A 26081-nucleotide genomic window follows, 5' to 3' on the forward strand; every position below is an offset into this window, starting at 1 on the left:
TCAAAGGTCGAAAATAGAAGAATCTTAAAAATTAGGGTTTTATGATTTAACCACTGAATTTTTCAGAATAAAGAGGTAGATTTGAATTGCAATTTTGAAATAGAAATCAGATCTGAAATAAGTAATTAAATTTTTACACTCCACCTGTCACCACTTGTCATCCCTGCTTACGTGGGGTCTGCCTGTCGCCACTTGTCATCCCTCCTCGGTTGCCTCGGGAAGTGCACCCACGCGTGTGGGTTCCACTTGGGCACCCATCAACACCATCCGTAAAAAACCCAAAGCTTTGACACTATGTTATGGTGGAGCCTTATATTTAAATACTAAAATAGTCCATTCCCCAGCCAATGTGTGATAAATGCGTTTTCCCTGGGAATGCATTTTCTGGAAGTTTTCCATGAATGTCTTCATTTTCTTCTCACATTTCATGTCATTGCATCACAGAGGAACACCATTAATACACCTATCAAATTCCGTTGCAGGAGTTTAGCATCCACATGGGGGAGGACTCAAGCTTAACTCCATGCCAAATGCATTTGTTGAAGTTACAATGCTGTTGTTGCATGCCTCCCCTTCTATAGTATCTTTCACAATAAAACATTTGATCGAAACTAATTTCGTTTGGCCAATGTGATGAATGTGCATTATAGCCTGCTCCTCAACAGCTAGGTTCCACCAAGGATCCAATAGAAAAGCATTAGAAGCTACAGTCAGATTAATTCCCACACCTCCAGCCTTCAATGAAATCAACAACACCAAAATGTGAGGATTTTCACTAAACTCCCATATTACTCTTTCTCTCTATTGTTGATCTAGTGTCCCATCCAAGTGGACAAACTGGAAATTGCCTCTGGAAAGAGGTATTTGCAACAAGTCTAGAAAGGTTGTCCACTAGCTAAAGACAATGCTTTTAGATCCCAATGGTCAGAGGTCTTCCAGATGTCATTGAAGAGCAGAAACCTTTGATGATTCTATCCAATTATTTTCAACATCTACATGAAATCGACTTTCTCTGGGAGCTGTGATAAGATCCTGCCTAGTTAATGCTTACTTACATATAGGACAAGAGCCACTCATAGTGTTGCACTAGCTTGCAAGGAGACATTCATGACACATGCAGTGTGCACATGGAGTAAGAACTGCATCTTCAACAACTTCAAGGCAAATTGGACACTCTGCCTTTTCCCCTTTGCGAATTTCTTCAACAACCTCTTGAATATAAGCCTTAGAAAGTGCAGATTTACATTCCCCGTTTGTAGCCTGCTAACCCCCTTTAAGAAAACATTTTGCTAGCTTATCCAGATCAAAATACTCTTGTGTATCACCACGGCTCATAACAAGAAAAGGATGGTCACAACATTGACGTAACCTCAAAAGCAGCTCCAAAATAGAAAAATAATTGTGGAGAACTCTACCCTATTCCACAAACTGATCAAACTTGACCTTAGACCTTTTAAATAAGGCCCCATAGAAATCTTTCTCAGTTTCTGCAAGCTCACAATAGACTACTTGGACACTGGCTGGAGGAAGAACAATGATAAGTTTCGATTACAATCCTCATTTAAGTATTCTGAAACTCCCCTAGTAAACAAAGTCGCCAATAAAATCAATGTACGGGCATGAGCCAGGTCGGGCCCCAAAGTGGGTCCAACTAAAAAAAAATTCATTTTCATTCAAGTGACCTTTGAAATGACTTACGGACCTCAAACATACCTCTGGAAACAATTGGCACCATTTTTGGATCACCAGACTGAGTTTTACAACTTTCAGGCATTTGCGCCACATTTTCGCATTTAATCGCGATGACGTATTTTTCAAGTCGGTCAAAACACCTTTCTGGACCTCGCCATCTGACAAGCATGTACTCTAATATACAAGCATGAACTCTACCAAACGGTTTCTCAAGATGAATCTTGAGTGAAGAGATATAAATTATCGAAAATGACCAACTAGCTTTGTCAACATTGCTAACCTGATGAAGTCAATGTTCTAGCACACATGATGCCTTTCTCAAAAATACCAAACGACCTCCGTAGACCCTCAAATTTGAAACACATGTACCTTGAAGTACATATTAAATCTTTGAATTCTCAGTTCAACCATAAGTCTGATTGGGTGCAAATGGTGCGCTCATGAAAATGGCTACTTTAACTGATGCGGCAACAAAAGTACGGATAACTGAAAAAGATGGCTCAATAGACCCTTTTGAAAACCGGTCAAACGGATTGGCAGAGGCTTAAAATTTTAAACACAACCTGTCATTTATACCAACAATAGCCTAGAACAAACACTTTGGCATAATACTTACTGAGGCAACTTTTACACTTGTGCGAAACAGGGCTCCGACTAGGTCCTGAAACAGGGAATTGTCAAAACATTCAAACTACACATAGTTCGAGCTTGGTAAACTAAGAAAATGGATTCATGAAGACTTGAAATTTTGCATTCTGACTCAAATTTATACATATAATTCAATCCATTTTTAAATTCTTCATGACAATCAACAAGACAAAATATATAAACACCCAAAGTAGGCTACTCAATAAAATCTACATTTGTGCCTAAAATGCACTTTCAGTGCACCCCTCGAAATGGGTACCTGGCAAACTTATCCAAACTGAATTCTAAAAGTTGCACATCATTGCATAGGCCAAATGAAAGGTGTAGGACATGTTTCCTGAGTCTTACCCTTTAAAAATCAACTGGCTCCATTTTACCCTCTCTCAAACTAGGCCATTCAGACTGACTCATTTGGAAATGCAAAGAAATTTTTTGAAATGGGCCTCTAGACTTGACTCAAATTTAATGAGTCCCAACACTACTCTTGGGAAGAGATGTTTGTTGGTCATGTGCATGTTTTTTGCGTTCTTGAGCTTTTCACTTTAATGTCCATCTTGTGCCCCAAGACTATACTTGTTCAGGACTACCTCGATCATCCTATATCTTGGTATGTCTTGGCTAGTGTATAATGGGGCATATTTTTCATGGCATGGTGTGTTTGAAATTCTTCCTTGTACGAATCAGCAACCCTGCATTAGTGTTTATCAACACTTGCATGATTGTGTGCAAGGCATTCCTATTTGAATGAGCGTCAGTCCATGCCTTGGATCTTCATATCATCCTGATTCTTATAATCAGTGGTGTAGACTATCCATGGAAATATAAAATCTAGGTTTTCTCTCCATATCTGCTCAACAAGAAATCCTATCCACTTATTTTATTTCATTCACCCATCTCATTCCATTTAGAGACTCCAATTTATCCATACGTCTTTATCCCCCTCCTCTCTTCATCTGGTCCCTAATCCATTTCGAGAGCACACCCATGTTCTTCAAACCCACATGTCCTCTCGAGGGGGCATACAACTATTTCCTCGTCATCATTCTTCCTCATCTTATGACTAGGGCATCAAGCTACTAGTCATTATTTTCTTCCTTATCCTTTTCTTCCACTATGTTTTATTCTTCTTTGATATAACATCATTTCATGACGTTATATCAAAGAGGGGCAAAATATAGACACCTAAAATTAATATTTAATTAATTTAAGCATGTCAACATAATTAATTGATTTAATTATGTTATCCTTATTCCTTCTAGTGTTAATTAAACCCAATTTAATTAATCCTATCTCTATTATCCAATAATTAATTTATCAAATAAATTAATTATTCCACCTATTCTCCTAAAGTTCCCTCTAATAATTATTTCCTCTAAACCCACTCAATTAATTAATTCTAATTAATTAACCAAGTCATGTGATTCCTATAAATCACTTTTTCCTAGAATCCCACTCAACCTAATTAATTCTTCTAAAATATCTCATAATCATGCTTATCATTATCCTTCAATTTAATATTCTCACACATGTCACATCAACATTGAGTCTCTCAAAGAAATTCAATTTTCTTTGAATCCCTCAATGCATCCTTAGTTTGGATTTTTTTTAATTCCTCTTTTTCAAAATTCAAATTTCTCCCCCTTTTCCCCAAGGAATTTTATATTCCTGTTTATTTTCCCAAGGCACCCTTGATCCATGCCTTCTATCTCAAATCAATCTCAACCCTCCATAAGGAAATAAATCTTGGCCCTTCATTGACCTCCTCCAATCTATAAGTTGGATGATCATTTCCTCTCAAAGGGTCCACTTCTCATGCATTGTCATGCTACCCGTTTCTCCTCTCTTCTTCCTTCATTCTTCCAATCCAAATCCATCCAGAATCCTATCAAATCCAATCTATCTTGTCGAACACTTGGAGAGCATTCCACACATCCATCAAGGACCACTCCACTCAAGCTTGGAAGGTGTGCATTCTTCACTTCATCAAAGTTCCAACCCGAGGAACACAAGAGCTCTCTTACGAAGGTATAAAAAGGTTGTCTTTTGTGCATTTCATTGAGTGTTTTATGCTTAATTAGATTTGAACTAACATCCTAACCTTGTAAAGATAATCCCTTGGTTCAAATGCATGTTGACATATCATTCTAGATTCAAGATCTATTATCTTAGCGTCGATCAATCTACATACTATCTTCTCCAAGATCTGAAACAAGCTTCCAGACCACTTCCAGGGGTAATATAAGATTCATCATTAATTTGCCTCCCCCTAAGGCTAATGCCTTAGTTACCAGATAAGTTTCCTACCAGTGTAAGAACATTCTGTTTTTCTAGTTGAGTAATCAGGTTGATTGTCTCTATCAGTTCGTCTTCAGATTTCCTAACCCATTTCTTCTAATTCTCCTTCCGAATATCTTCAACCTTTTGTTTTCCTTTCTCATCAAATCTTACCAGATTGTTTTTGCTTTTGCAATATTTGGCAATATGTCCTATTTTGTTACATGCATAGCAAGTAACATTATTCTTTTGAATTTCCTTATTGAGTCATTGACCATTCTTCGACCTACATTGATTAGCTATATGTTCAAACTTTCCACATGCATGACATATCACATTCATTCTACAGTCTTTTGTCCTATGACTATACTTATTACATTTTGAACACTGATCGGGAACAACATTATTATTCTGATTTGCTCTATTTCTGCATTGACTTTCTCTATGACCAAACTTATTACAAACAAAGCATCTACCATTAAATTTATGTGCATTGGGTTGCCTTACCAGTTATTTTTTATTCCGGTTGTTAGGAGGATTCTCCTGATTTGCAGTACCGGAGATTTCTCCATGCTCAAATCCAAGACCTCTAGTGTTTCTGGTGTCTCTTTGATCCTTCAATAATTCAGCAAGCCTTGTAGAACCGACCCTAAAATTTTCTTTGTATTCATTTGCAACATCCAGATTACTTCTTACGATTGACATCATTCTTTCCAACTCTTGCTCATTGTTTTGTGAATGCACCAACTCAGTTTTCAACACATCATTCTCATGCACCAACCTAATGCATTCCTCAGATCTGTCTTTCATATATCTACCAAGATTTTCTTCATTCTTCTTCTGGTCTTTAATCTCCTTATACATCCTCATAGTCATTGCTTGCATTTTATTCTTCATCACACCATTCTTCTGACTCGGTTTTTGACATTGTTCCTTAAGGGCATCCTTCTCTTCATCATCCAGATTTTGTAAAAGTGCCTTCCTTTTAGCTTGAACAGATGACAGCCTCTCTTGTAGAGTAAGAATGAATTCCTTTGCAAAGTTCAATTCATCTTGTAACTTCAAGTTCTTCATCCTTTCATCATCATAATCCTCAAGTGCTACTTCAAGTTATTTCTGTAGAATCATCTCCATGGATTCCAGATTTAGGATCTTCCTCAGGCTGTTAGACTTACTCCAAGGCACCAGGCTCCGATACCAATTGTTGGAATCCAAGAACATTGAGAGGGGAGGTGAATCAGTGTTCTACCGGTATAATCAATTTTAAGCTTATTAACAATACAGTTCAATAACCAATAAACATAAAAGAATACAACAACAAATATAAATGAAGCAAGCACAAGAGCATTCACCATAACATAAAGATTTATACGCGGAAAACCTCAAAGAGGAAAAAGCACGGTGGGATTGGAGACCCACAATATCTATCCACTAGCCAGATGAATAAATATTACAATATGAGCATGCACATGCAGGAAACCCAACAACCTAGAGCACACTGCTCATCACAAAAGGAGCCTCACTGACTACAAACAAAATTCTGAACTCTAAGAGTGCATCTCCTATGCTGGATGAGTTTCGATTAAAGCACAGTCTATACTGATATCTTGCTTTTCTTCCCAAACCTCTAAACCAATATCCAAGTCTGACTACAGAATATTACATTCACATTCTGTCGATCAAGATTTATCACACAATATAACATCACTATATTCCATTACCTTTTCTATTTCTTCAAAATAACCTAATCGAACTGACTTAAATACCCTTCCCAAACATAAACATAAATGCCTTATGTTGTCTTACAATGATATTACAATTTATTTACATGTCGACCTAAGCAAAAATAAATTCATTAAACTTCAAGACCGATGTCTTTGATCGTTGCCATGTAGAACTATCAGATAAATCTCCTATGTCAGCCTCATATACTAGTTCCTAGTTTGTTGGTTTCCCTTGTCTGTCGATTCTGGTTCCATATATGTTGGATCACTTGAATGTCAGTTGCCAAACAATGTATACCAGTGAGTACCGGTTAAGTGACCAACCCAAAATGGTATGCGTTACCATCAATGACAATGCAACTAAGTCGTATGAGTGTCAATTGCCAACAATTGGATCCCAAGAATTTTGATACAATCAAAGACTGTGTAACTAAAGAAAATGAGCTAAGAACACAACTTAAGGACCATGACATTGACAAGAAGGATGCATCGTTGGTCTACAATTTGTTGGGAAATCTTCCACTAGAATATGCAACATTTGTTTCTAGCTTCCAAACCCATCACTTGACAATGGGTAGTTCTTTTACTATACCATAATTTGATGCATTCACAAAAATATTAATGTTAGAGAAATTAGATTTGATAGGCATAGGGGTTCATAGCCTTCAAAATATAGAGCTTTGGTGGCTAATTAAGGGAATCAACAGAATCAAGGAATAAGTTCCAACAAGAAGCAAAATTAGTCCAAGATAAAGATACAATAGGATAAAATACAATCATCCATTCCATAACAAGGAAATTTTTCATCTTCTTCTAAGAAGAGGAAATCATATAAGGAGAATATTACTTTTGCATATTTCAAGAAGTTAGGACATGATGAAAAGTATTGTCACAAGAAGGATATTTATGAATTGAAGCATCTTCTTGAGAAGAATACAATCAATTTGCCTTCTAGAATGTCTACTTCAGATTTTTCTCTTCTAAACATGAAGAATTTGATAAGAGAAATAGACACACTTTTTGGACAAGTAAAGGGAAATGTCTTCGTTCTACTACAAGTCATGATTTAGATAGATGGATTTTATATTCAAAATTTTACCATCATATAGCATCTTTGCAGTCTATGTTCTCTTCAGTTGAGACTTGCAACATGTCACTAATTTTGATGGGAAATCATACTTATGTAAATGTTATTGAGAAAGGAATTATTTCTATTAGGTATGACGCCTTCAATGATTTGTTATGTGTACCTCACTTGACAAACAATCTTCTTGACAAACAATCACTGATGGTGCAACAAGAAAGATTATGGAGTTCACACCTAATGTAGTTATCATTAGAGACCTATAGACAAGATCTATTATTGCTACTTGGGTATCTGATCATGCATCTCAATTGTACTGCTTTTAATATTGTGTTCCTATTGATGAGTTTGTTTCTTTAGATGATGATCACACTTATTGTGTGGATTCTAATATTAAGGAGAAATTTGGTTACTTGAACTTAGGTGTTCTCACATGTTATCAAATTCTTGAACCTTGCATTTCATATCCTCCTATTGATATCACATCTACTATTGCACATGATTATGATTATGTTGCCACAATTTTGGCTTCTTGGGATTCAATGCAACAAGATATACATTTTCTTCTAGATATAGTTCCTTAGGATGAGTACTTGACATACATTATAGATTTGGGATACATCATTGATTATATCCATTTTCTCTTTGATGGAGATGATCCTTCTTCATTTGTTGTGAGAGAGCACTCTAACCCTCTTCTTAATTCTCTACATGATCATTCTTTTGAGTTTGATGTGATTATGGATACTTATGTACAATATTTTGAGGAGGTCTCTTTATCTTTAGAGGAGACACTCAAGTCATTGGATCATGTTCTGCATTCACATTCACTAGATTTAGGTTTCTTTTCTAAGCAATGTGGACTAGTACACCTAATTTAGAATGATCAACTTTTAGCATCTACATGGGGACACTTGAGCTAGTTTTAGAGACTCCATACATCTTGAGTTTTCTTGCTACATATTCCTTTCAATATTGCAGAGACTTCATGGATACACCTTTGGTTTTGTTTCTTCCTGTAGCGTCCTAAAATTGCGACACTTGCAATTTCGACTGCATTTGGGTCTTCACGATGGCGGCACAACACTGAACCTAAATGGAGACCCTGAAACTTGTTCATGACGTCAAAAACTGCATTTCTCAGCACCCTGGCCTGATCCTCCTTGCACCCTGCTGTCCTAGGAGGTGGGACCATGGCACCCAGCGCCCTGGTCCTTTAGGACTAGGGCGCCCAGCGCCCTGGTCCCCCAGGACCATGGCGCCCAGCGCCCTGGTCCTTGGCCCTATTTTGGGCCCGGTCTCTTATGGGGCTTCGGGTCTTTAAGTTTGCAAATTGGAAAATAACATTTCCTGGTCGGCCTAAGGTCAGGAAAATCAGTCTATCAGCCCTAATTGACAAGTATATAAACTACATTTCCTCTCTCAAAAAGAGAGGAGGACAGATGTGAGCAAGGCACGGAAACGATATTCAAACATTCAAACATTCAAGCATTCAAGCATTCCTTCAAGCAATTGAGCATTCTAAGTCTCCATTCAAGGCTAAGTGTTGCATTCAAGACAAGGATTCAACCATTGAAGAGGAGATCACATACAACATACAACATACAACAACATTTACACCTTCGCATGTAAGAATACAAACATTCTTACAACAAGGTATCAGTACTTGTTTACATTACAAACATTTACATTTACAGCATTCTCATTTCTTGGTTAATTCCAAAACTGGGGTTTGACCTAAAGGCAAACCCCTCATCCCTAACCCCCCAATCTTCCTATCTTTTCTGTGTGTAGGTTGCAGGTACGCGTCTGTAATTGAAGATCTGGAATCCTTGTGTAGAGACGAACAGATCCAGCTTCGTTTCGCGGATTTTTCGAAGGACCGTGTGCACGCCGGGCGCCATCGTCCCGTCAAATTTTGCTCAAATTTGCAGAATAGCACCGTCTTGACATTTTACTGCTAATTCCAGGTCCGCAGCTTCATCCCATATCCCTATCTCTGTTTAGAAGCGAATCTTTCCTACTTTACACGCATTCCTAGTTCAATCTTGCTATCTACATTTCTTTACAAAAGAGGGTATCCTTGATATCTTAACCCTTGAAACTCATTTAGAATCCAATCTTGCATTGCGTGGGATTGGATCTTGTGGGTTTCAACCCCTCTTTTGAATGTAAAGTCTCTCCTAAGTGAAAACCATCAACCCTAGTGACTCTCCCTTCTCTCTCCTCGGAGTTGGGGAGGGGAGAACGACTAGGGTTTGATTTTTCCGCTTTACATTTTGGTGAACCCGACGTGAAAATCCTCATTCTGATTATTCATGGTTAGATCTGAAAATTTTGCCTTCCTAAATTTCCATGTTTGATCTTTTGCAAATTTTAGAGGTTGATTGCATAAAAAAACCCTAAAATTTTCTTTTTAGTAATTAAACTTGTGGAATGTTTAATTGTTAATGCTTGTTTCAGATCTACCCTTCTATTGCAGATTGTCAATTCATATTTGTGCTTTAATTCTGAAAATTAAGTGGTTAAATGTCAAAACCCTAATTTTTAAGACCTTCTTGATTCAACCTTTGACTGATAAATTCACTAATCAAAACACCTCCAAATCAGCTGTAATTTTGGATTCCGCAATAAAATCACAATATCTTTCATCCCTGAAAATTTGGAAAAAAGTTGCGAGGACTGTGTGCACCCCGAGCGCCATCATCCCCGAAATTTTTTCCAAAATTTCGGGAGCTAGATCTTACTATACTTTTTTGCTAAAATCCAGAATTTTGGCTGATTTTATCAATTTTAACACTTTCAAAATTACAGTCAAAGTTGGTCTAGCGATTGCTCGGATTAAGGCTTCTAATCATTCAAAAATTGTTGAAATTAAAATTCCTATCAAAATTGTGTTTCTTACAGTCCTAAATCTGAAAAGTGTGTTGGCATTCATTCGAAATTTCAGTGCTTTATTCAAATTTTTGCAGTTTGTGACTTTTGAAATTAAGTGTTTAATTGCAAAAACCTTGATTTCCACTTTCAAATTCAAATTTTGCATGAAATCGAGTCAACTTTTAAATTTCAAAACTTGCATTGCTTTCAGCATTCCCTCTAAATTCATAAAATTCAAAATTTCAGTTTCCCTCTCTTTTTCAAAATTCAAATTTTACATTTTTCAACAATCTTGGTAGGGTTCAATTTTGAGATTGCAACTTTAATTTGGCCTATCTACAGATCGTAAAATCACTCAATTTTTTCAGATTAGCTTTAAAATCATCATAACTTTCATCCCTGAAAATTTCAAAAAAAGTTGCGAGGACCGTGTGCACCCCGAGCGCCACGGTCTTGGACTTTTTTTTCTGAAATTTTGGGAGATTGTCCTGATTGCATTTAACAGCTTAAATCTAGGAGATTGGCTAATTTTATTGAAATTTGCTACCTCTAAAATTCAAAATCTTCTCTCTTTCTTTAGTGCATGAGTTTTACAACAATAAGCCCTACTTACACTATTCCCATTAGACGAAGCCTTAGAATTAAGTCTTTCCAAGGTGTAATTACCGAGGAGATGGAACCTAATTTGAATGGCCTTTTTAACGAGGACATGGGTAATTCCTCTAATCCTCTTAATGATGAAGAAGCTCTCCATGAGGCTTCTGTAGAACAACTTTCAAAATTGGATAACCAATTTGATGATTTTCGACAATGGATGTCTCAAGAATACCCCGATAGCGAAGCTCTTTCATTAATTGAGGGTCTAAAACGTATGGTTCAAAGTGATAAGAATGGAATTGATATTTTGCGTGGTATTGTACACATTGTGGATTCGAATGTGATGCCTATGAAGAGTTGTGCCGAAACTTTAGGTTATACACAACCTCTTACTCAAGTCAATCATTCTATTCCTTTGACAACTCCCATTGCTAGTATACCTACTTTTACATCAAACATAATGACTACTTCAACACAAGACATCCCACCTATGATCACCAGTCATGGGGGAAATCCATCTTCTTCAATCAACCCTCTTCCTTCATTCAATACAACTTCTTCATTCATTCCTTCAGTGAGTGTTCCTATTATATCACCACAAATGAACATGATGCAAGGGGGCAATTCGTTTAATCATTCCATTCCTCCTTGTAGTGTTCCTCCTTTCCAATCATCTCCTATGACTAACTATCATAGTGTCCCACCACCTTAGTCTCTACCTTCTTTCAATAACATAACACCTCCATCACAATCTAACATGTCTAATATGAACTCTTCGACTGAAGCGACCATTAACAATCTTGCACAAATTGTCTCTTCTTTACAGCAACAAATTGCCTCTATGAATCAATCTAAGTTTAGTGTGCCCACATTTGATGTTACGAGCCCACTTTCTCTTGACATTGTTCGAGCTATCCCCCCTAAACATGTTGAAATTCCGCATTTGGAGCTTTATAATGGTAAGGGTGATCCTCTAACACATGTTAAGACCTTTCAAACAATATGTACTGATTTTGCTTATGACCAAAGGTTGCTTGCAAAACTGTTCACTAGGACATTCAGAGATAAAGCCCTACAATGGTATTGCTCATTGCCTTCTTATTTTATTACTTCTTTCGAACAACTTGCAAATTCTTTCATTCAACAATTTCAAAACAATATAAGTCCTAAAGTTACTTTGATTGATTTAATGCATTGTAAACAAGGTGTTAAAGAAAAAGTGACTGATTTCATTGGTAGATATAAGCATTTGTATGCTCAAATTTCTTTTCCAGTGCCTGACAATGATATTCAAAGAATCTTTATTTCTAATTTACAAAAAGATATTAGAGGAAAACTCCTATTTTCTGAGTTTACTTCTTTCCAATAGTTGTGTGCAACTCTTCACCATTATCAACTGACTGTGAGTCAAATGGAACAAGCAAATCCTATGACTCTGAGTGATAAGGGTGATAGTAGTACACAACCATTTGCGAAGTTTAAACTGAACAGAGAGTCCATTAAATTCAATGAAAACATCATCAACAACAATGTGAATGCGGCATCAGGTGTGCCTCCTATTTCTAAGTTTTTCAAGAAAGAAAGAAAGTTTACTCCTTTGAATGAATCATTACATAGTATTATGAATAAGTTATTGGAACAAAATGTGCTTACTCTCCCTCCTATAAGGCAAATAGATCCTACAAAGATTAATTCGCCCTATTTTGATAACAAATCTTTTTGTCAATTTCATCGTCATCCTGGGCATGATACTGAAAAATGTTTTGCTTTAAAGGGTAAAATTCAAGATTTGATTGATAATAATACTATCTCTATTTCTGGTGTGAATGATAAAGGCAACACATCTGTAGCTCCTCCTAACCAAAATCTTCAAATTTTTACTGATCCATTGCCTTCTCATACCTCTAATGCGATTGATACTACTGATTCCTCTGTCTCACCTGATGATCTTGTGTCTATGACTCCTAATGTGATTAACTTTGTGGAGCAGCAGAAAATCCCTAAAGAACCTTCCATCACATTTGATTCCAGTGAAACTATCAGGGCACCTGATGGTCCTTTATATATAGTTGCAAAAGTCAAGAATACACCTTGTCGTGGAGTGCTTATTGATCCTTCTTGTATAGTTAATGTCATTACTGAAGAATTTCTTTTTACTTTGCAATTGAATCAAGTAATCTATGATGAAACAAATGTGGTTGTGAAATTATTTGATGCATTTTCTTCTCCTGCAATTGGTTCTATTACATTACCTATCGAGGTCCATAACAAATCCCTTGAGGTGGACTTTGCTATTATTCCATCATCCGAACAATTTCGTGTGAAGCTAGGCTATCCTTGGCTATCTTCCATGAAAGCTATTGCTTCTCCTATTCACAAGTGTTTGAAATTTCCCTATAATGGTGAAGTTGTTACTGTCAATCATAGTCTCTTTAAACCAGCTGAAAGAACTTCTAGCATTCTTATTGATTACTTTTGGCCTAAACAATTCTAATCTCTTCCTCCGCGAAGTGATCATCTTTTCAAATCTTATCAAAAGTGGAAAAAAGATATGATCCTATCTCTAAGTGAACCTAGAACACCCAAACTTGACATTCCTATCATTCTTGAGAAGGAAGTTCTTCCTTTGAAAGATAAAACTAATGTCTTTCCTCAAGAAGATTCCCAATCCATCCCCATGAATGTGACTATGCCTATGACTAATAAACTTCCTAAAAGTAGACCTATACCTCCTCGTCATGATGGGCTGGGTCTCCTTCCTAAACCAAATATTCCTCCTTTATATGGAGCAGTTCCTCCTCCTTCCTCTTATGGAGAGAAGAGACCTTCCTCTTCTCCTATTATTCAACCCAAGAAACCACAACCTAAACACCCAAGTGATAAGGATGAGAACATTCCTCCTCCTCACTCTTCTCAACTTCCTACTAAGACTAGATGAAATCGTTCTGCACGTGAACGCCGACGAAAGCGTCATCTTAGAGCTCAGGCAGCTGCTTCTCAAACTTTGTAATCCCCAAAAACACCTTCAACTAATATTATTCCATTTTCTCCTCAGCCGACGATTGAGCCGAAATCTCCTAAACATAAGATGCATGATGGTCTTGATCCTGTGCGATTTAAAGATCCTATTTTTATAAATCTTGATGATGATATAGATGAAAATGTTATTCATGATGAAAATGATACTCCTGTTCATTCTGATAGTGAATATGAACATGTTGATGTTGATAATTATCTATCTAATGAATTTTCTAAAGCACTTATCCTAGCTCCTAGACAAGAACAACGTGGCTCGGAACATGAACATAGCCCTTGTTTGGATCTTGTGATAGCTCCATCTGTTGTGTTGGATGTTCCTCCTCTAGCGTGTTTCCTACCTTCTCGAAATATTGATCAGCAAGATCGAGGGGTAGATGACATGCTAGACTAGTTTCATTAGCATAGCAGATTCTCTCCTCCTCTCTTTTGTCACTTCTTCTATGTGTTATTCTCATTCTTCTATTTGTTGTCCTTAATGTTGTCTACTTGAGGACGATGCAAAACATTGAGATCTCTTTTGGTCTCTCTCATGTTGACTCAAAAGACACATGTGTTCCCTTCTTCTAGGTGACCTTCCTTGATTGGGGAATGAAGAACAATTATGCATACATACATATGATATACATGAATTATCATACAGCATACTGACCCCGAGGAAAGCGAAGTCACCTTGTTCTTTGTGTTTTGTGTCTATTATCCTTGGGCTTATCTCACACTTGGGGGCTAAATCCTTGTGATAACGTGCTCCTCTCCTTTCTCATTTCTTATATGTATCACTACCTTAAAGCAATCACCCCCGGTGAGGCGTGTGCGATCACTTTAACGTAGGGGGGCATACATCCCGTTCATATCTTTTCAAGATACTTGAAAATTTCTTGACAAATTTAGCTTTGCCTTGAAAATTTATGATATCTTTCTTGCATGACTCATAGTGAGGGAACCTTACTACTGACAGTCATGGTTCTCCCTCGTGATCTTCCCTTTTACTTTGTCAATCGAAGTCGTAAGATCCTTAGTCCACTGGGGGCTTCGTGTATCTTGCCTCCTTGACGTGGTGAAAGTTTTTCAATGTTGTTTCCTTGTACTTTACCGAAAGTATTGGCGTACGCTTATACTCCCGCTAAAGTGGGGGCTAAATGTAGCATCCTACAATTGTGACACTTGCAATTTCAACTGCATTTGGGTCTTCACGATGGCGGCGCAACACTGAACCTGAATGGAGACCCCGAAACTTGTTCATGACCTCAAAAACTGCATTTCTCAGCACCCTGGCCTGATCCTCCTTGCACCCTACTGTCCCGGGAGGTGGGACCATGGCGCCTAGCGCCCTGGTCCTCCAGGACCATGGCACCTAGTGCCCTGGTCCCTGGCCCTATTTTGGGCCCGGTCTCTTATGGGGCTTCGGGTCTTTAAGTTTGCAAATTGGAAAATAACATTTCCTGGTCGGCCTAAGGTCGGGAAAATCAGTCTATCAGCCCTAATTGACAAGTATATAAACTACATTTCCTCTCTCAAAAAGAGAGGAGGATAGATGTGAGCAAGGCGTGGAAACGATATTCAAACATTCAAACATTCAAGCATTCAAGCATTCCTTCAAGCAATTGAGCATTCTAAGTCTCCATTCAAGGCTAAGTGTTGCATTCAAGACAAGGATTCAACCATTGAAGAGGAGATCACATACAACATACAACATACAACAACATTTACACCTTCGCATGTAAGAATACAAACATTCTTACAACAAGGTATCAGTACTTGTTTACATTACAAACATTTACATTTACAGCATTCTCATTTCTTGGTTAATTCCAAAACCGGGGTTTGACCTAAAGGAAAACCCCTCATCCCTAACCCCCCAATCTTCCTCTCTTTTCTATGTGTAGGTTGTAGGTACGCGGCTGTAATTGAAGATCTAGAATCCTTGTGCAGAGATGAATAGATCCACCTTCATTTCGTGGATTTTTCGGAGGACCGTGTGCACGCTGAGCGCCATCGTCCCGTCAACTTTTGCTCAAATTTGCAGAATAGCACCGTCTCAACATTTTATTGCTAATTCCAGGTCTGCAGCTTCATCCCATATCCCTATCTCTATTTATAAGCGAATCTTTCCTACTTTACATGCATTCCTAGTTCAATCTTGCTATCTACATTTCTTTACAAAAGAGGGTATCCTTGATATCTTAACCCTTGAAACTCATTTAGAATCCAATCTTGCATTGCGTGGGATTGGATCTTGTGGGTTTCAACCCCTCTTTTGAATGTAAAGTCTCTCCTAAGTGAAAACCATCAACCCTAGTGACTCTCCCTTCTCTCTCCTCGGAGTTGGGGAGGGGAGAACGACTAGGGTTCGATTTGTCCACTTTACACTTCCTAAGGGAAGGGATGTTTCTCAATGAAGGTGGAGCAACTTCCTCATTCAATTTCAATATTTTACCATTGGTGCACATTCTAAATTGGGGGGATTTATTTGGTCTCTCTTCTTCTCTCTTATGGGGTGGACTTTTTTCTCTCATGGGGTTGTGTCCTCATTATTCTTTGATATTTATTTTGTATTTTCATCTCTTTTGGGGGGATTTTTTTACCATTGGGTTTTATCTGACCATTCTCCATTTGTGAGAGATCTTATTGCATTTGTATATGATTACCTACCATGGCCTAGTAGTCGATACCTAGCTTGCATTGTTATCTTGAGTCTAAATTCCTATAAGTTTCACTTAAGGGGGGGGGGGGGGGGGGGTGTTAGTGTAATTTATGTCTCATGTAATTACACTTTACTTAAAGTTAACTTAGTCCTATAAATGCATATCATAGTAATTTGTATAGGAGAAACTTAGGGAATTGTATATCTAGGGAGTATGGTTGTAGGATAAATTATTCCTTTGGAGGTGTTATCTTGTTATCACATTTTCATATCCACTTATAGTGGAATGATAATTCCACCTTCGGTGGATGATCCAGCTTTAGTAGAATTTTCTATTTTTTTCTCCTACCTACCCTCACATCTCATTAAGCCACATGGCATTCTTGTGTGGTCTCTTTTTTTATTGTGTTGCCTATATATGCAGGCACATGTACATTATATGTAGCTGAGCATTTTGCATCCTTATGAGAATACAGTCTGTTCTTGTCTATTTTATTCTCTCTTTCTTTTGTGTTATTCATCGGACTCTAGATCTTGGGTTGTTATAGGAAAATTCTTACATGGTTGGATAAGTTAAATGAGGGATTGTGTCAATTGATGAGAAGAGCATGAATGTTGTGGAAGTAGATTTGAGATTGTAAAAGTGCAAAAGTCAGAGTTTCGAAGGTCATATATTTAGTGGGACAATGTTTTGAGATAGTATTTTGTGATGAAAGATGTTTATCATGATTTTGGTCTTAGTTGAGTTGCTCAAGGATAATTTCATGCTTAGGAGATCCTTCTCATTTTTAGTTCTACTATTTCCTTCATTCATGATTGACGATGGGTCCTTCAGTAATAAATTATATCTTTCCCTAAAGTAGTGAGCCTTAGTTGTGCAAGTCCTTATATCTCACCCTAAGGAAGTGTGCCTTAGCCTTGCAAGTCCATAAAGTGTTGTTTCTCCTTGGTAGTAAGCCTAAAACATTGTAATCATGTTATTCATATTGTAAGTTCGATTCTCACCATGGTTTTCCCCAATTTAGATTTTTCACATGAATCTAGTGTTCATATGTTGATGGTTGATGTTCATTTCTTGATGATTGATGTGTTAATATTGTGTTATTTGATGCTATTAATAATTAATCTATTTTAAAGTTTAAAACTAATTCATCCCCTCCACTCTCACTCATGTAGTGTGTTAAATGATTATTATTAAAGTGTTGATTCCTCTTTGGAAATCTTAATCACTTGACATAGATTTGTAATTGTGCAGGAACTCTATCTTAAAGAATTGATATTTGATGGAATAAACTTTATTTATTAGAAGGAGAAAATAAAATATTACTTGGATATTTTGTAGATTGAAATCTAGGATATTATCAAGATTGGTTATACACCTTCTCTGAATGGACCAATGACTTTGTATGAACTTAAGGTTCAAGAGAAAATTGTAAAAGATAGAATAATACTTATCAGTTTTTTGAGTGAAGTGATACTTAGTATGGTTAAAGGATTAAAAGAAGATAGGGAGATTTGGAACAAGTTGTGCTATGCATATTAAGGTGATCCCAAGACAAATAAATCTAGGCTCATGAATCTAAAATATAAATATAAAGGTTTAAGTATGTCTGGTGATGAAAGCATTGAGAACTACATAAAAAAAAAAAAGGATATAGATTTTGAGAAAGATGAACTAAACTTGTGATTAAAAGTTGTGCCTAAAAAAGTGGGACATGGAGCTATGGATGATCCTATCCCTTAAATTCCTAATTTTGCATTGTTGATTATTACATGGGGGAGGGATGCTTTTGGAGGCAGGGTTTTCCAAAATGAGGATTTTCCTAGGGTATATTGAATGTGTCATATTTTTATATGGGTATGTTGTCTATTCTTTGCACATGAATTCTAAGTGTTAATTTTCTTTTATTTCTAAATTAGGTTATGTGGAAATTATAATTTGTATGGCTACAAGTTTCCTTTCAAAAGCCCGTTTTGACCTTGTCATTCCTCAAGATCAACTAAGGCTTCTTTAGAATCCTTTTTTTGTTTTCATCTATTTCCTTCACCTCAAGTGTACCCCATTCATCCTTGTGAGATTCACCTTTATATTTTATTCAAAAATCTCTAAAATTGAATGGATATAAATGCATACCACTTTAAATGACATATTAGGGTTTTAGACTTCAATTTTTAAAAGAAAATTAAACATAGGCTTAACTAATAATGGGATATAGGGTTAGGTTTCCTAAAACCTTGATAGTTAATTCATTAAATCCTAACTTTATAATTCTTGACCCCTAAAGCTAGTTAATAATTTAATATAGAGTATGCAAAACCTAAGCGTTCCAAAAATTGGGCTGCGAGGTTGTTCATTGTTCTTAGTGTTGTCATGTGGGACCCTCAACTCTCCTCAACACCCTAACATCTTTAGTAGTAATCTCACTAATAGTTTTATCTTTTGGCATGTAGTGGCAATTACTCTATGTTAATAAAATTGGTGACTCTATTAGGGAGTGTTAGACTTACACCCTCGATAGATTTCTCACCTTGTAGTTGACTATGTTTAGTATGGACCTTTTAGCTTGAGAGGGGGTAAAATATTATTTCATGGGACCCTCAACCATTCTCAACACCTAGGTGAACCTCTCTAGTGGTGCTCTCACTATCAGTTCAAAATTTTGGTGTAGTGGCAATCGGTTTACGTTAACAAAACCAATGAATTTAGTAGGAAGGGTTCAATTTTCACCCTCACCAACTTGCTCACCTTTTGGTCAATTATTTCTAGTGCATATATCACAACTCAATGGTCTAAACTATTATTATATGGACCCTCAACCCTTTTCAATAACCAAACGTCTATAATGGTGCTTTGACTAAGAGTTCAAGCTTTTGGTGTAGTGGCAATTGGTCTATGTCAACAAAATATTATCATGTGGGACCTTCAATCCTTCTCAACACCCTAACCTCTCTAGTAGTTCTCTCATTAATAGTTCAAGCTTTGGGTGTAGTTTCAGTCAGTCAGTGTTAAGAAAATTAATGGTTGTATTAGGGAGAGTTTGACTCCCACCCTCAACAGCTTGCTTGCTACATGGTTGACAATTTCTAGTAGTGACCTCTAAGTTCTAGGGGTTAATTTTTATTGCATGGTATCTTCAACCCTTATTGACACCCTAATCTCTCTGGTGGTGTTCTCGCTAATAGTTTAAGCTTTTTTTTAGCGGAAGTTGGTCTTTGTTAACATTTAGAAAATAAGTTTGCCAATTAATGAGCTTGTATCCCTAGTCCTAATTTGGAAATCACCATAAAATTGTTAATAAATTTTGAGAATCAAAGGTGTACTTTGTCTTTGATTATTAATCTTTAGAAATACCAACTCAATACCCCCAATGCTGAAAAGGGGATTAAAATACAAAGCTTTATAATGTATCAAGCTTGGTAGGTAATGCTTCCATTTTTGTTGAAATATTTGAGGAACTTAGAATGAATATCACTAATTTCTACCCCTCAATAGTAGGAATTGGACAAAAGGAATATATCCAACATTAGAATTGATTATACAACTAAAATCACCAAAGCATGGATTGATAGTATTTTTTACTAGGTATATCAAGTGATTAATGAAGCAATATAGGTACAACATTTGTTCTTGAATTTAAAGAAAGAGTGACTTGTTAGAATATTGTGTAGTCAATGAAAATTTTTCTGCTGTCATTTTTCTAAAATTATAAACCATAACGAATATATCTCCTAACGTGTTTATACGAAAAAAAAAATTAAGATGAAATAACATCACCATTGTGCACATGCAATGAAACACGGGATTATTTTTTTTGACAAAGTAGAACATGAGGATGTAGAGAGTGCATGGTCATATTGATGTCTTAAAAGCATATGTTAAACTTTTTATTAATGTAACTATGGTAATTATTAAAAAAGAATAACCTGGTGTTAATATCCTTAAAGAACAATGGAAAATACATTTATATGACAAACAAGAAGGTACTTCTTTATTTGTTGAATGTTATGTATGATGTTGCTACATTTTTGTTAGCATTTAAAGTTTTTTATGAAGAAAAAATTGATTGGGAGCAATCCCATAATGACTTTATCAATCATTATGATGACTAATACTATATAGTTCATACTCCATAACCTAAACATGAAAGCATAACTTTAGTAATTGCTACATTCTTGAAATATTCTTGATAAGAAATGGTACAAGGTAAGAGAAAAATTAGTGATAATCTACTATAATATTTTTTGTTGATTGAAATTTGTTTCAAAATATTAGTTATATTTGATTCATGCCAAAGTTGTGACAATTAAGAGTGCGTTGTCCATTTTAGAAATGTCTTGTAATATAATTTATTTTCTTTTATGAGACAAATTGTAATTAAATTTTGTTGATGGATATTAATGTTTGTTGTTCCCTAATTATTTATTCTCTTATAATATGAACCACTAATTATGAGGTAATATTCACATTTGATTGTGCCCTATGTATGGGGTCCTTTCCTATAAAAGATAATGTTGCCTCATTTGTAAGGGATTTACTAGGAATTATTGTAAAATTGTACTTTTAAAATCAATGGAAAAAGATTGATTTGGTTTTTTCTTGTTGTTTTGAATTGTTCGTATGGTTCCTTCTTCCTATTTTAAGTAAATTTTAGTTACATAGTAATGATAAAATGGTAGGATATTTGATGAATTCTTGTTTTATACCACTAGTGATCAACTGATTCTAAGTCATTGTATATGGTTATTCTAAGCCCTTTCTCTTTCAAAGTGTAGTAATGATTTTTTGTTAAATTTTCACCACATGTGTTATTTTAATGTAAGTTTATAATTTAAAAATATTTAATCTATATTGGAGAATGCACTTTTTTTGGTAGCTATGAATATTCAAGTGAAGTGAGAATTAGTTTCTTTAAATATTTTTTCTATCTATAGAATTAAATTAAATTTATACAATTTTTCTTTGGGCTTCTAAATATTTCACTTTCTAATCCTTTACTTTTGAAGTTTCTATATTTTAAATTATGAGAACTATTATTGCAAACTTTGATGATAAACATCACTTTTAGCTTGTAGATTTGAAAGCTATTTAGGGTTTTCATCTTTTCATTTAAATCAATCAAAATTTCTTAATAATTTTGTAGTTAGTTTAGGTAAAGCCCTTTTGTAAATAACATAAACATATCAACACTAATCTATCTTTGAAAGTCAAGAGATGGATTAAGAACCATGAGGTTAGATATATTTCATTTTGAGTTTTTATAGTTTAATTCCTTTTAAGAGAGGTAAGATATATGGTGTATTGTATCTAAGTTGTTGAGCATAAAAACACTCATCAACAAGTATACCTCTAACCATGAATCTACAAAAATACTTTTTAGCTAATAAAAAACTACAACAAAAATGTATTAGAAATAATAAAATTGCACAATTAATATATCAGAAAACATAAAATTGTAAAGAAAATGTGTTAAAAAGTATAAAACTATAAAACAACATATGATAACAAATTATATACATTCTAACAATGAACAACACAAATAAAAATAATTATAAAACAACAATAACAACAACAAAAATGAAAAATTTATATGAAAATGTGAAAAAACAAATATTTTGTAACATCTTATTACTAAAACAAAAAGAAACTATAATCCTAATGTTCTCTATTATAACCATAATAGATGATATGGTTGAAGGTCTAGCATGCTTTGCTACTAGAAACCATACATCACCTTCATGAAGCACATGCAGTTGCATGCTAATTTGTTAGCTCATTAATGAAACATATAAAAATAGTTAATATGGGTGGGTTGCATATGCTTGTGTACTATGTTGGTAGGTAGATCATATGCAAATACGACACTAAGGATCACAAGAACATGTAATTGTATGCTAATTTGTTAGTTCATTAATGAAACAAATAAAAATAGTTAATATGGGTGGGTTGTATGTGCTTGTGTATTATGTTGGTAGGTAGTTCATATGCAAAAATGACACTAAGGATCACATGCTTTGTTGCTAAATAATCCTAATAATGGTGACATAGGGCCACAAGCTATTGATGATTCACTCAGCAGTCTTATAATGTTTTTATTTGTTTTCATGTGTGACCGTTCATATATGCCCCTTATAAATGAGAGTCATGCAATTACTTTGAAGATAGAAAAGAGGAATAGCTATTGATGATCCACTCAGCATTCTTATAATGTTTTTATTTGTTTTCATGTGACTGTGCATATATGCCCCTTATAAATGAGAGTCATGCAATTACTTTGAAGATAGAAAAGAGGAATAGCTATTGATGATTCACTCAGCATTCTTATAATGTTTTTATTTGTTTTCATGTGTGACCGTTCATATATGCCCCTTATAAATGAAAGTCATGCAATTACTTTGAAGATAGAAAAGAGGAATAGAAAAAGATTTCTAGGAAATCGCTGATCCATTGCCAACAAGGAGACACAAAAAAAATGCAATTAAACAAAAGAACAAACATGAGACAATTAAAATCTAAGGAATGCCACAAACATAAATAGAGTATAATACATCACATAGAAAAACACACAAACGGATCTTCAATTTAAAAAACGATCCAGAGACCATCAAATTTCACGCCTATTAACCTCTTTCTTCACTGGCTCGTCCTTTGTCCAGAGAGTGGAAATATCGATAAAATGGCCAGCCCATCGATCGAGACGTATGAAACTTTATTCGTAATAAAATTTGATAAAATGTCGATGGGATTTAAAAGTGTGCGTGTGGCAGACTCTGCAATTCCAGCAGGAGCTGACGAAGGTTTACCTTTTATTCTTCAGCCGGCACAACAATGCTTCGACGGTGTACTACTAGGCTGGCGCTTTTGACCTGCGAAAGTTCCGAGCTTTTTCGAGCAACTGTGATGTAGATAGGATCTACACAGAAAAGAACATGGTCAGCATGAGGACACAGCTAATCGACAAGAGTTTTGTAACAGAAAATACGAGGATCCTGATGTCCTTGAGACGGCGCTCTTTGCTGTGTATCTTTATAACCTTTCCATTTTCTCTTAGCTGTCTATCCATTGCAGCGGAGCGGTAATATCAATATTGTTACTAAATTTAATGAACAAAATCAAGATGTCTCGATATCATTCCTAAGAAAAAGTACAGAATACGTTTCCAGCGATATTAACAATAAAATCGTCACTAATATGACTTGACATTCAGAAAACAGACAAATATTAGCTGTTAAATGGTACGACAAACTAAGCCAGTTATAAGATCATCTGAAAGGTTGGAAGAGGTATGAAGTCGTTTATTATTTTTTTGGGGGTAGCTTTCTGTCTGCCTTCTTTCTTGTAGTATTTTTTGTTTTGATTTAACTAAAACATTATTTGGCAGTTTGTGGTTGAGAAAGAGAAAATTCGGTAGGATTTAAGCAATGGTAGACAATCTCCACAAGTTTTAGTTTATGTATGTGTAATTTATTATTATAAAATTATGTTTTCTTTTTCTTTTATTTTTTAATAGGTGTCACTATTTTTATTTACAAGCAAATAATGTTATGAATATATCAATATTATATATGTATGCACCTACTTTCAATAATTAATCTATCACGCTTTTATCAATATCGTCTTCATATTCACCTTTGCTTATATAATAAAGAGGCCTTCTTTGAAATATCAATTACATTTTAACAATCTATCATTTGCATCTTTTCATAGAATAACATTAGTCTTTCACAACTGATCTCTCTTGTGCTTTCATAAAGTGCCTAGATCTTGGGTGGCTATGCTCTTTGATGAATATTGCATGATAATGAGTATTCTATTCTAATTCTTGCAAATATTAATTCTTTGGAGCTCAAAATTTATCCACAAGTAATTTAATCCAATATCCTCGATCTATGTATCACTGATGGCAATTCTAATTAGCATTAAGATTATTCTTCATCATATTTCTAAAAGTCAAGTGCCTAATCATCGTCATCATTTAATTTAAAAGAATTTCTTATAAATTATTAGGAATAGTTCGTTTAATTAACATAAATTAATTTATACTTGATAATGTGCACTTAATTGGCCTAGATTTACACATTAGAAGGAGATTTTTTATTTACATTTTTCATGAACCCATTGTATCCTACACCACCCTAAGGCTTCACTTTTAGATTTATAAATTTTTCTATAGGCTTTCCAAATCTATATATTTTGATTGCTACATCTCATTTTCATATTAGATTATAGTTTGAATCTTTTTTCACATATGTTCTTTATAGTTGCTATATATTTATTTAGGTTTTATGAATTTTTCATACCTCTTATCTTTGACATTCTACCATCCTTAGATTCATCTCTAGGATTCTATTTCTATTATTATTTGCATGACTTTTTAGCTTTTGTGATCCTAGATATTGCTACTTCATCAATATAGTATATGAGATTCTATTAGGTCCTACAATTTATTGATGATTTTACATGATACATGTATCGTATTATTATTCTCTTAAAGTATAACTAGATTAATTAATATGTCAAGATATATTGTTTATTCTACATGTAGACATCATTATTTTTGGAACATATGTGGTACATAGTTTTTTATTAAAAAAGAAGTGTTAACTAGGGCACCGACCCTTAACATAGTCAGAGACTATCAAAAAGATAAAACAAACCAAGGGAGCAAGCCCCCTTAGAACAATGTCAAATAAAAAAACAAACTAGAGCCAACTCAAGGAGGGGAAGAGACACCCAAGCCTTGAGAGGGAGAGGTTAGGAGAAGGGGGGAGGACCTCCCCTTCTACTTACGAAAAACCACAGTCTAGGCGATACATTCATTAGGACCAAGAGAGAGATCAGGGGTAAGTGATTCTGCAGAGTTGTGATCAGAAGTGTTGCAAAGTGCTACAACTAGAAGCTGAGAAATAGTGACAGATTGTTGCAGGGGTGCAGAAATAGGTTGTCAAAGCAGAGCGGCACCAGAAGGAGGCTCAACGGTAGTAGAAAAAGGCTGTTGAACAACATTGAGAGGATCAGTATAAGGTTCAACAATAGTGAGAGGCTCTTCATCATAGGAGGAAACATCATCCTCATGAGAGGAAAAAGTAGAATCCAATGCATTGACAGTCAAATGTTCAGTAGTGGCATCTTTCCACCAAGTAGCAGCACCCCTATGGTGAGGAAGAGAATAGTTTGAAGCAAGATACCCCATTGAGAAGCATTTTCAACAATGGAAGGACAAGCCCTCGTAATCCAATGGATGAGACCAAGGCCTTTCCCCAACCATAAGAACAACATCCTTGGGGAGAGGTGAGGAGATGTCGACATCGACTAACATGAGATCAAAGGTAGAGTGCCCCATAGAAGATGTGGCCTCATCCCCCTTCAAGAAATGACCAATGGAGTTGCCAATGACCTCGTAGAAGGAGAGTTCCAAAAAATGGATAGGGAGGTTAGGAAGGCAGACCCATATTGGATGCACAGACAATGATTCAGTAAGGGGATTAAAAGAGGTTGTCCAGGGCT

This window comes from Cryptomeria japonica, chromosome 7 (assembly GCF_030272615.1).
Source record: "Cryptomeria japonica chromosome 7, Sugi_1.0, whole genome shotgun sequence".
NCBI lineage: Eukaryota > Viridiplantae > Streptophyta > Pinopsida > Cupressales > Cupressaceae > Cryptomeria > Cryptomeria japonica.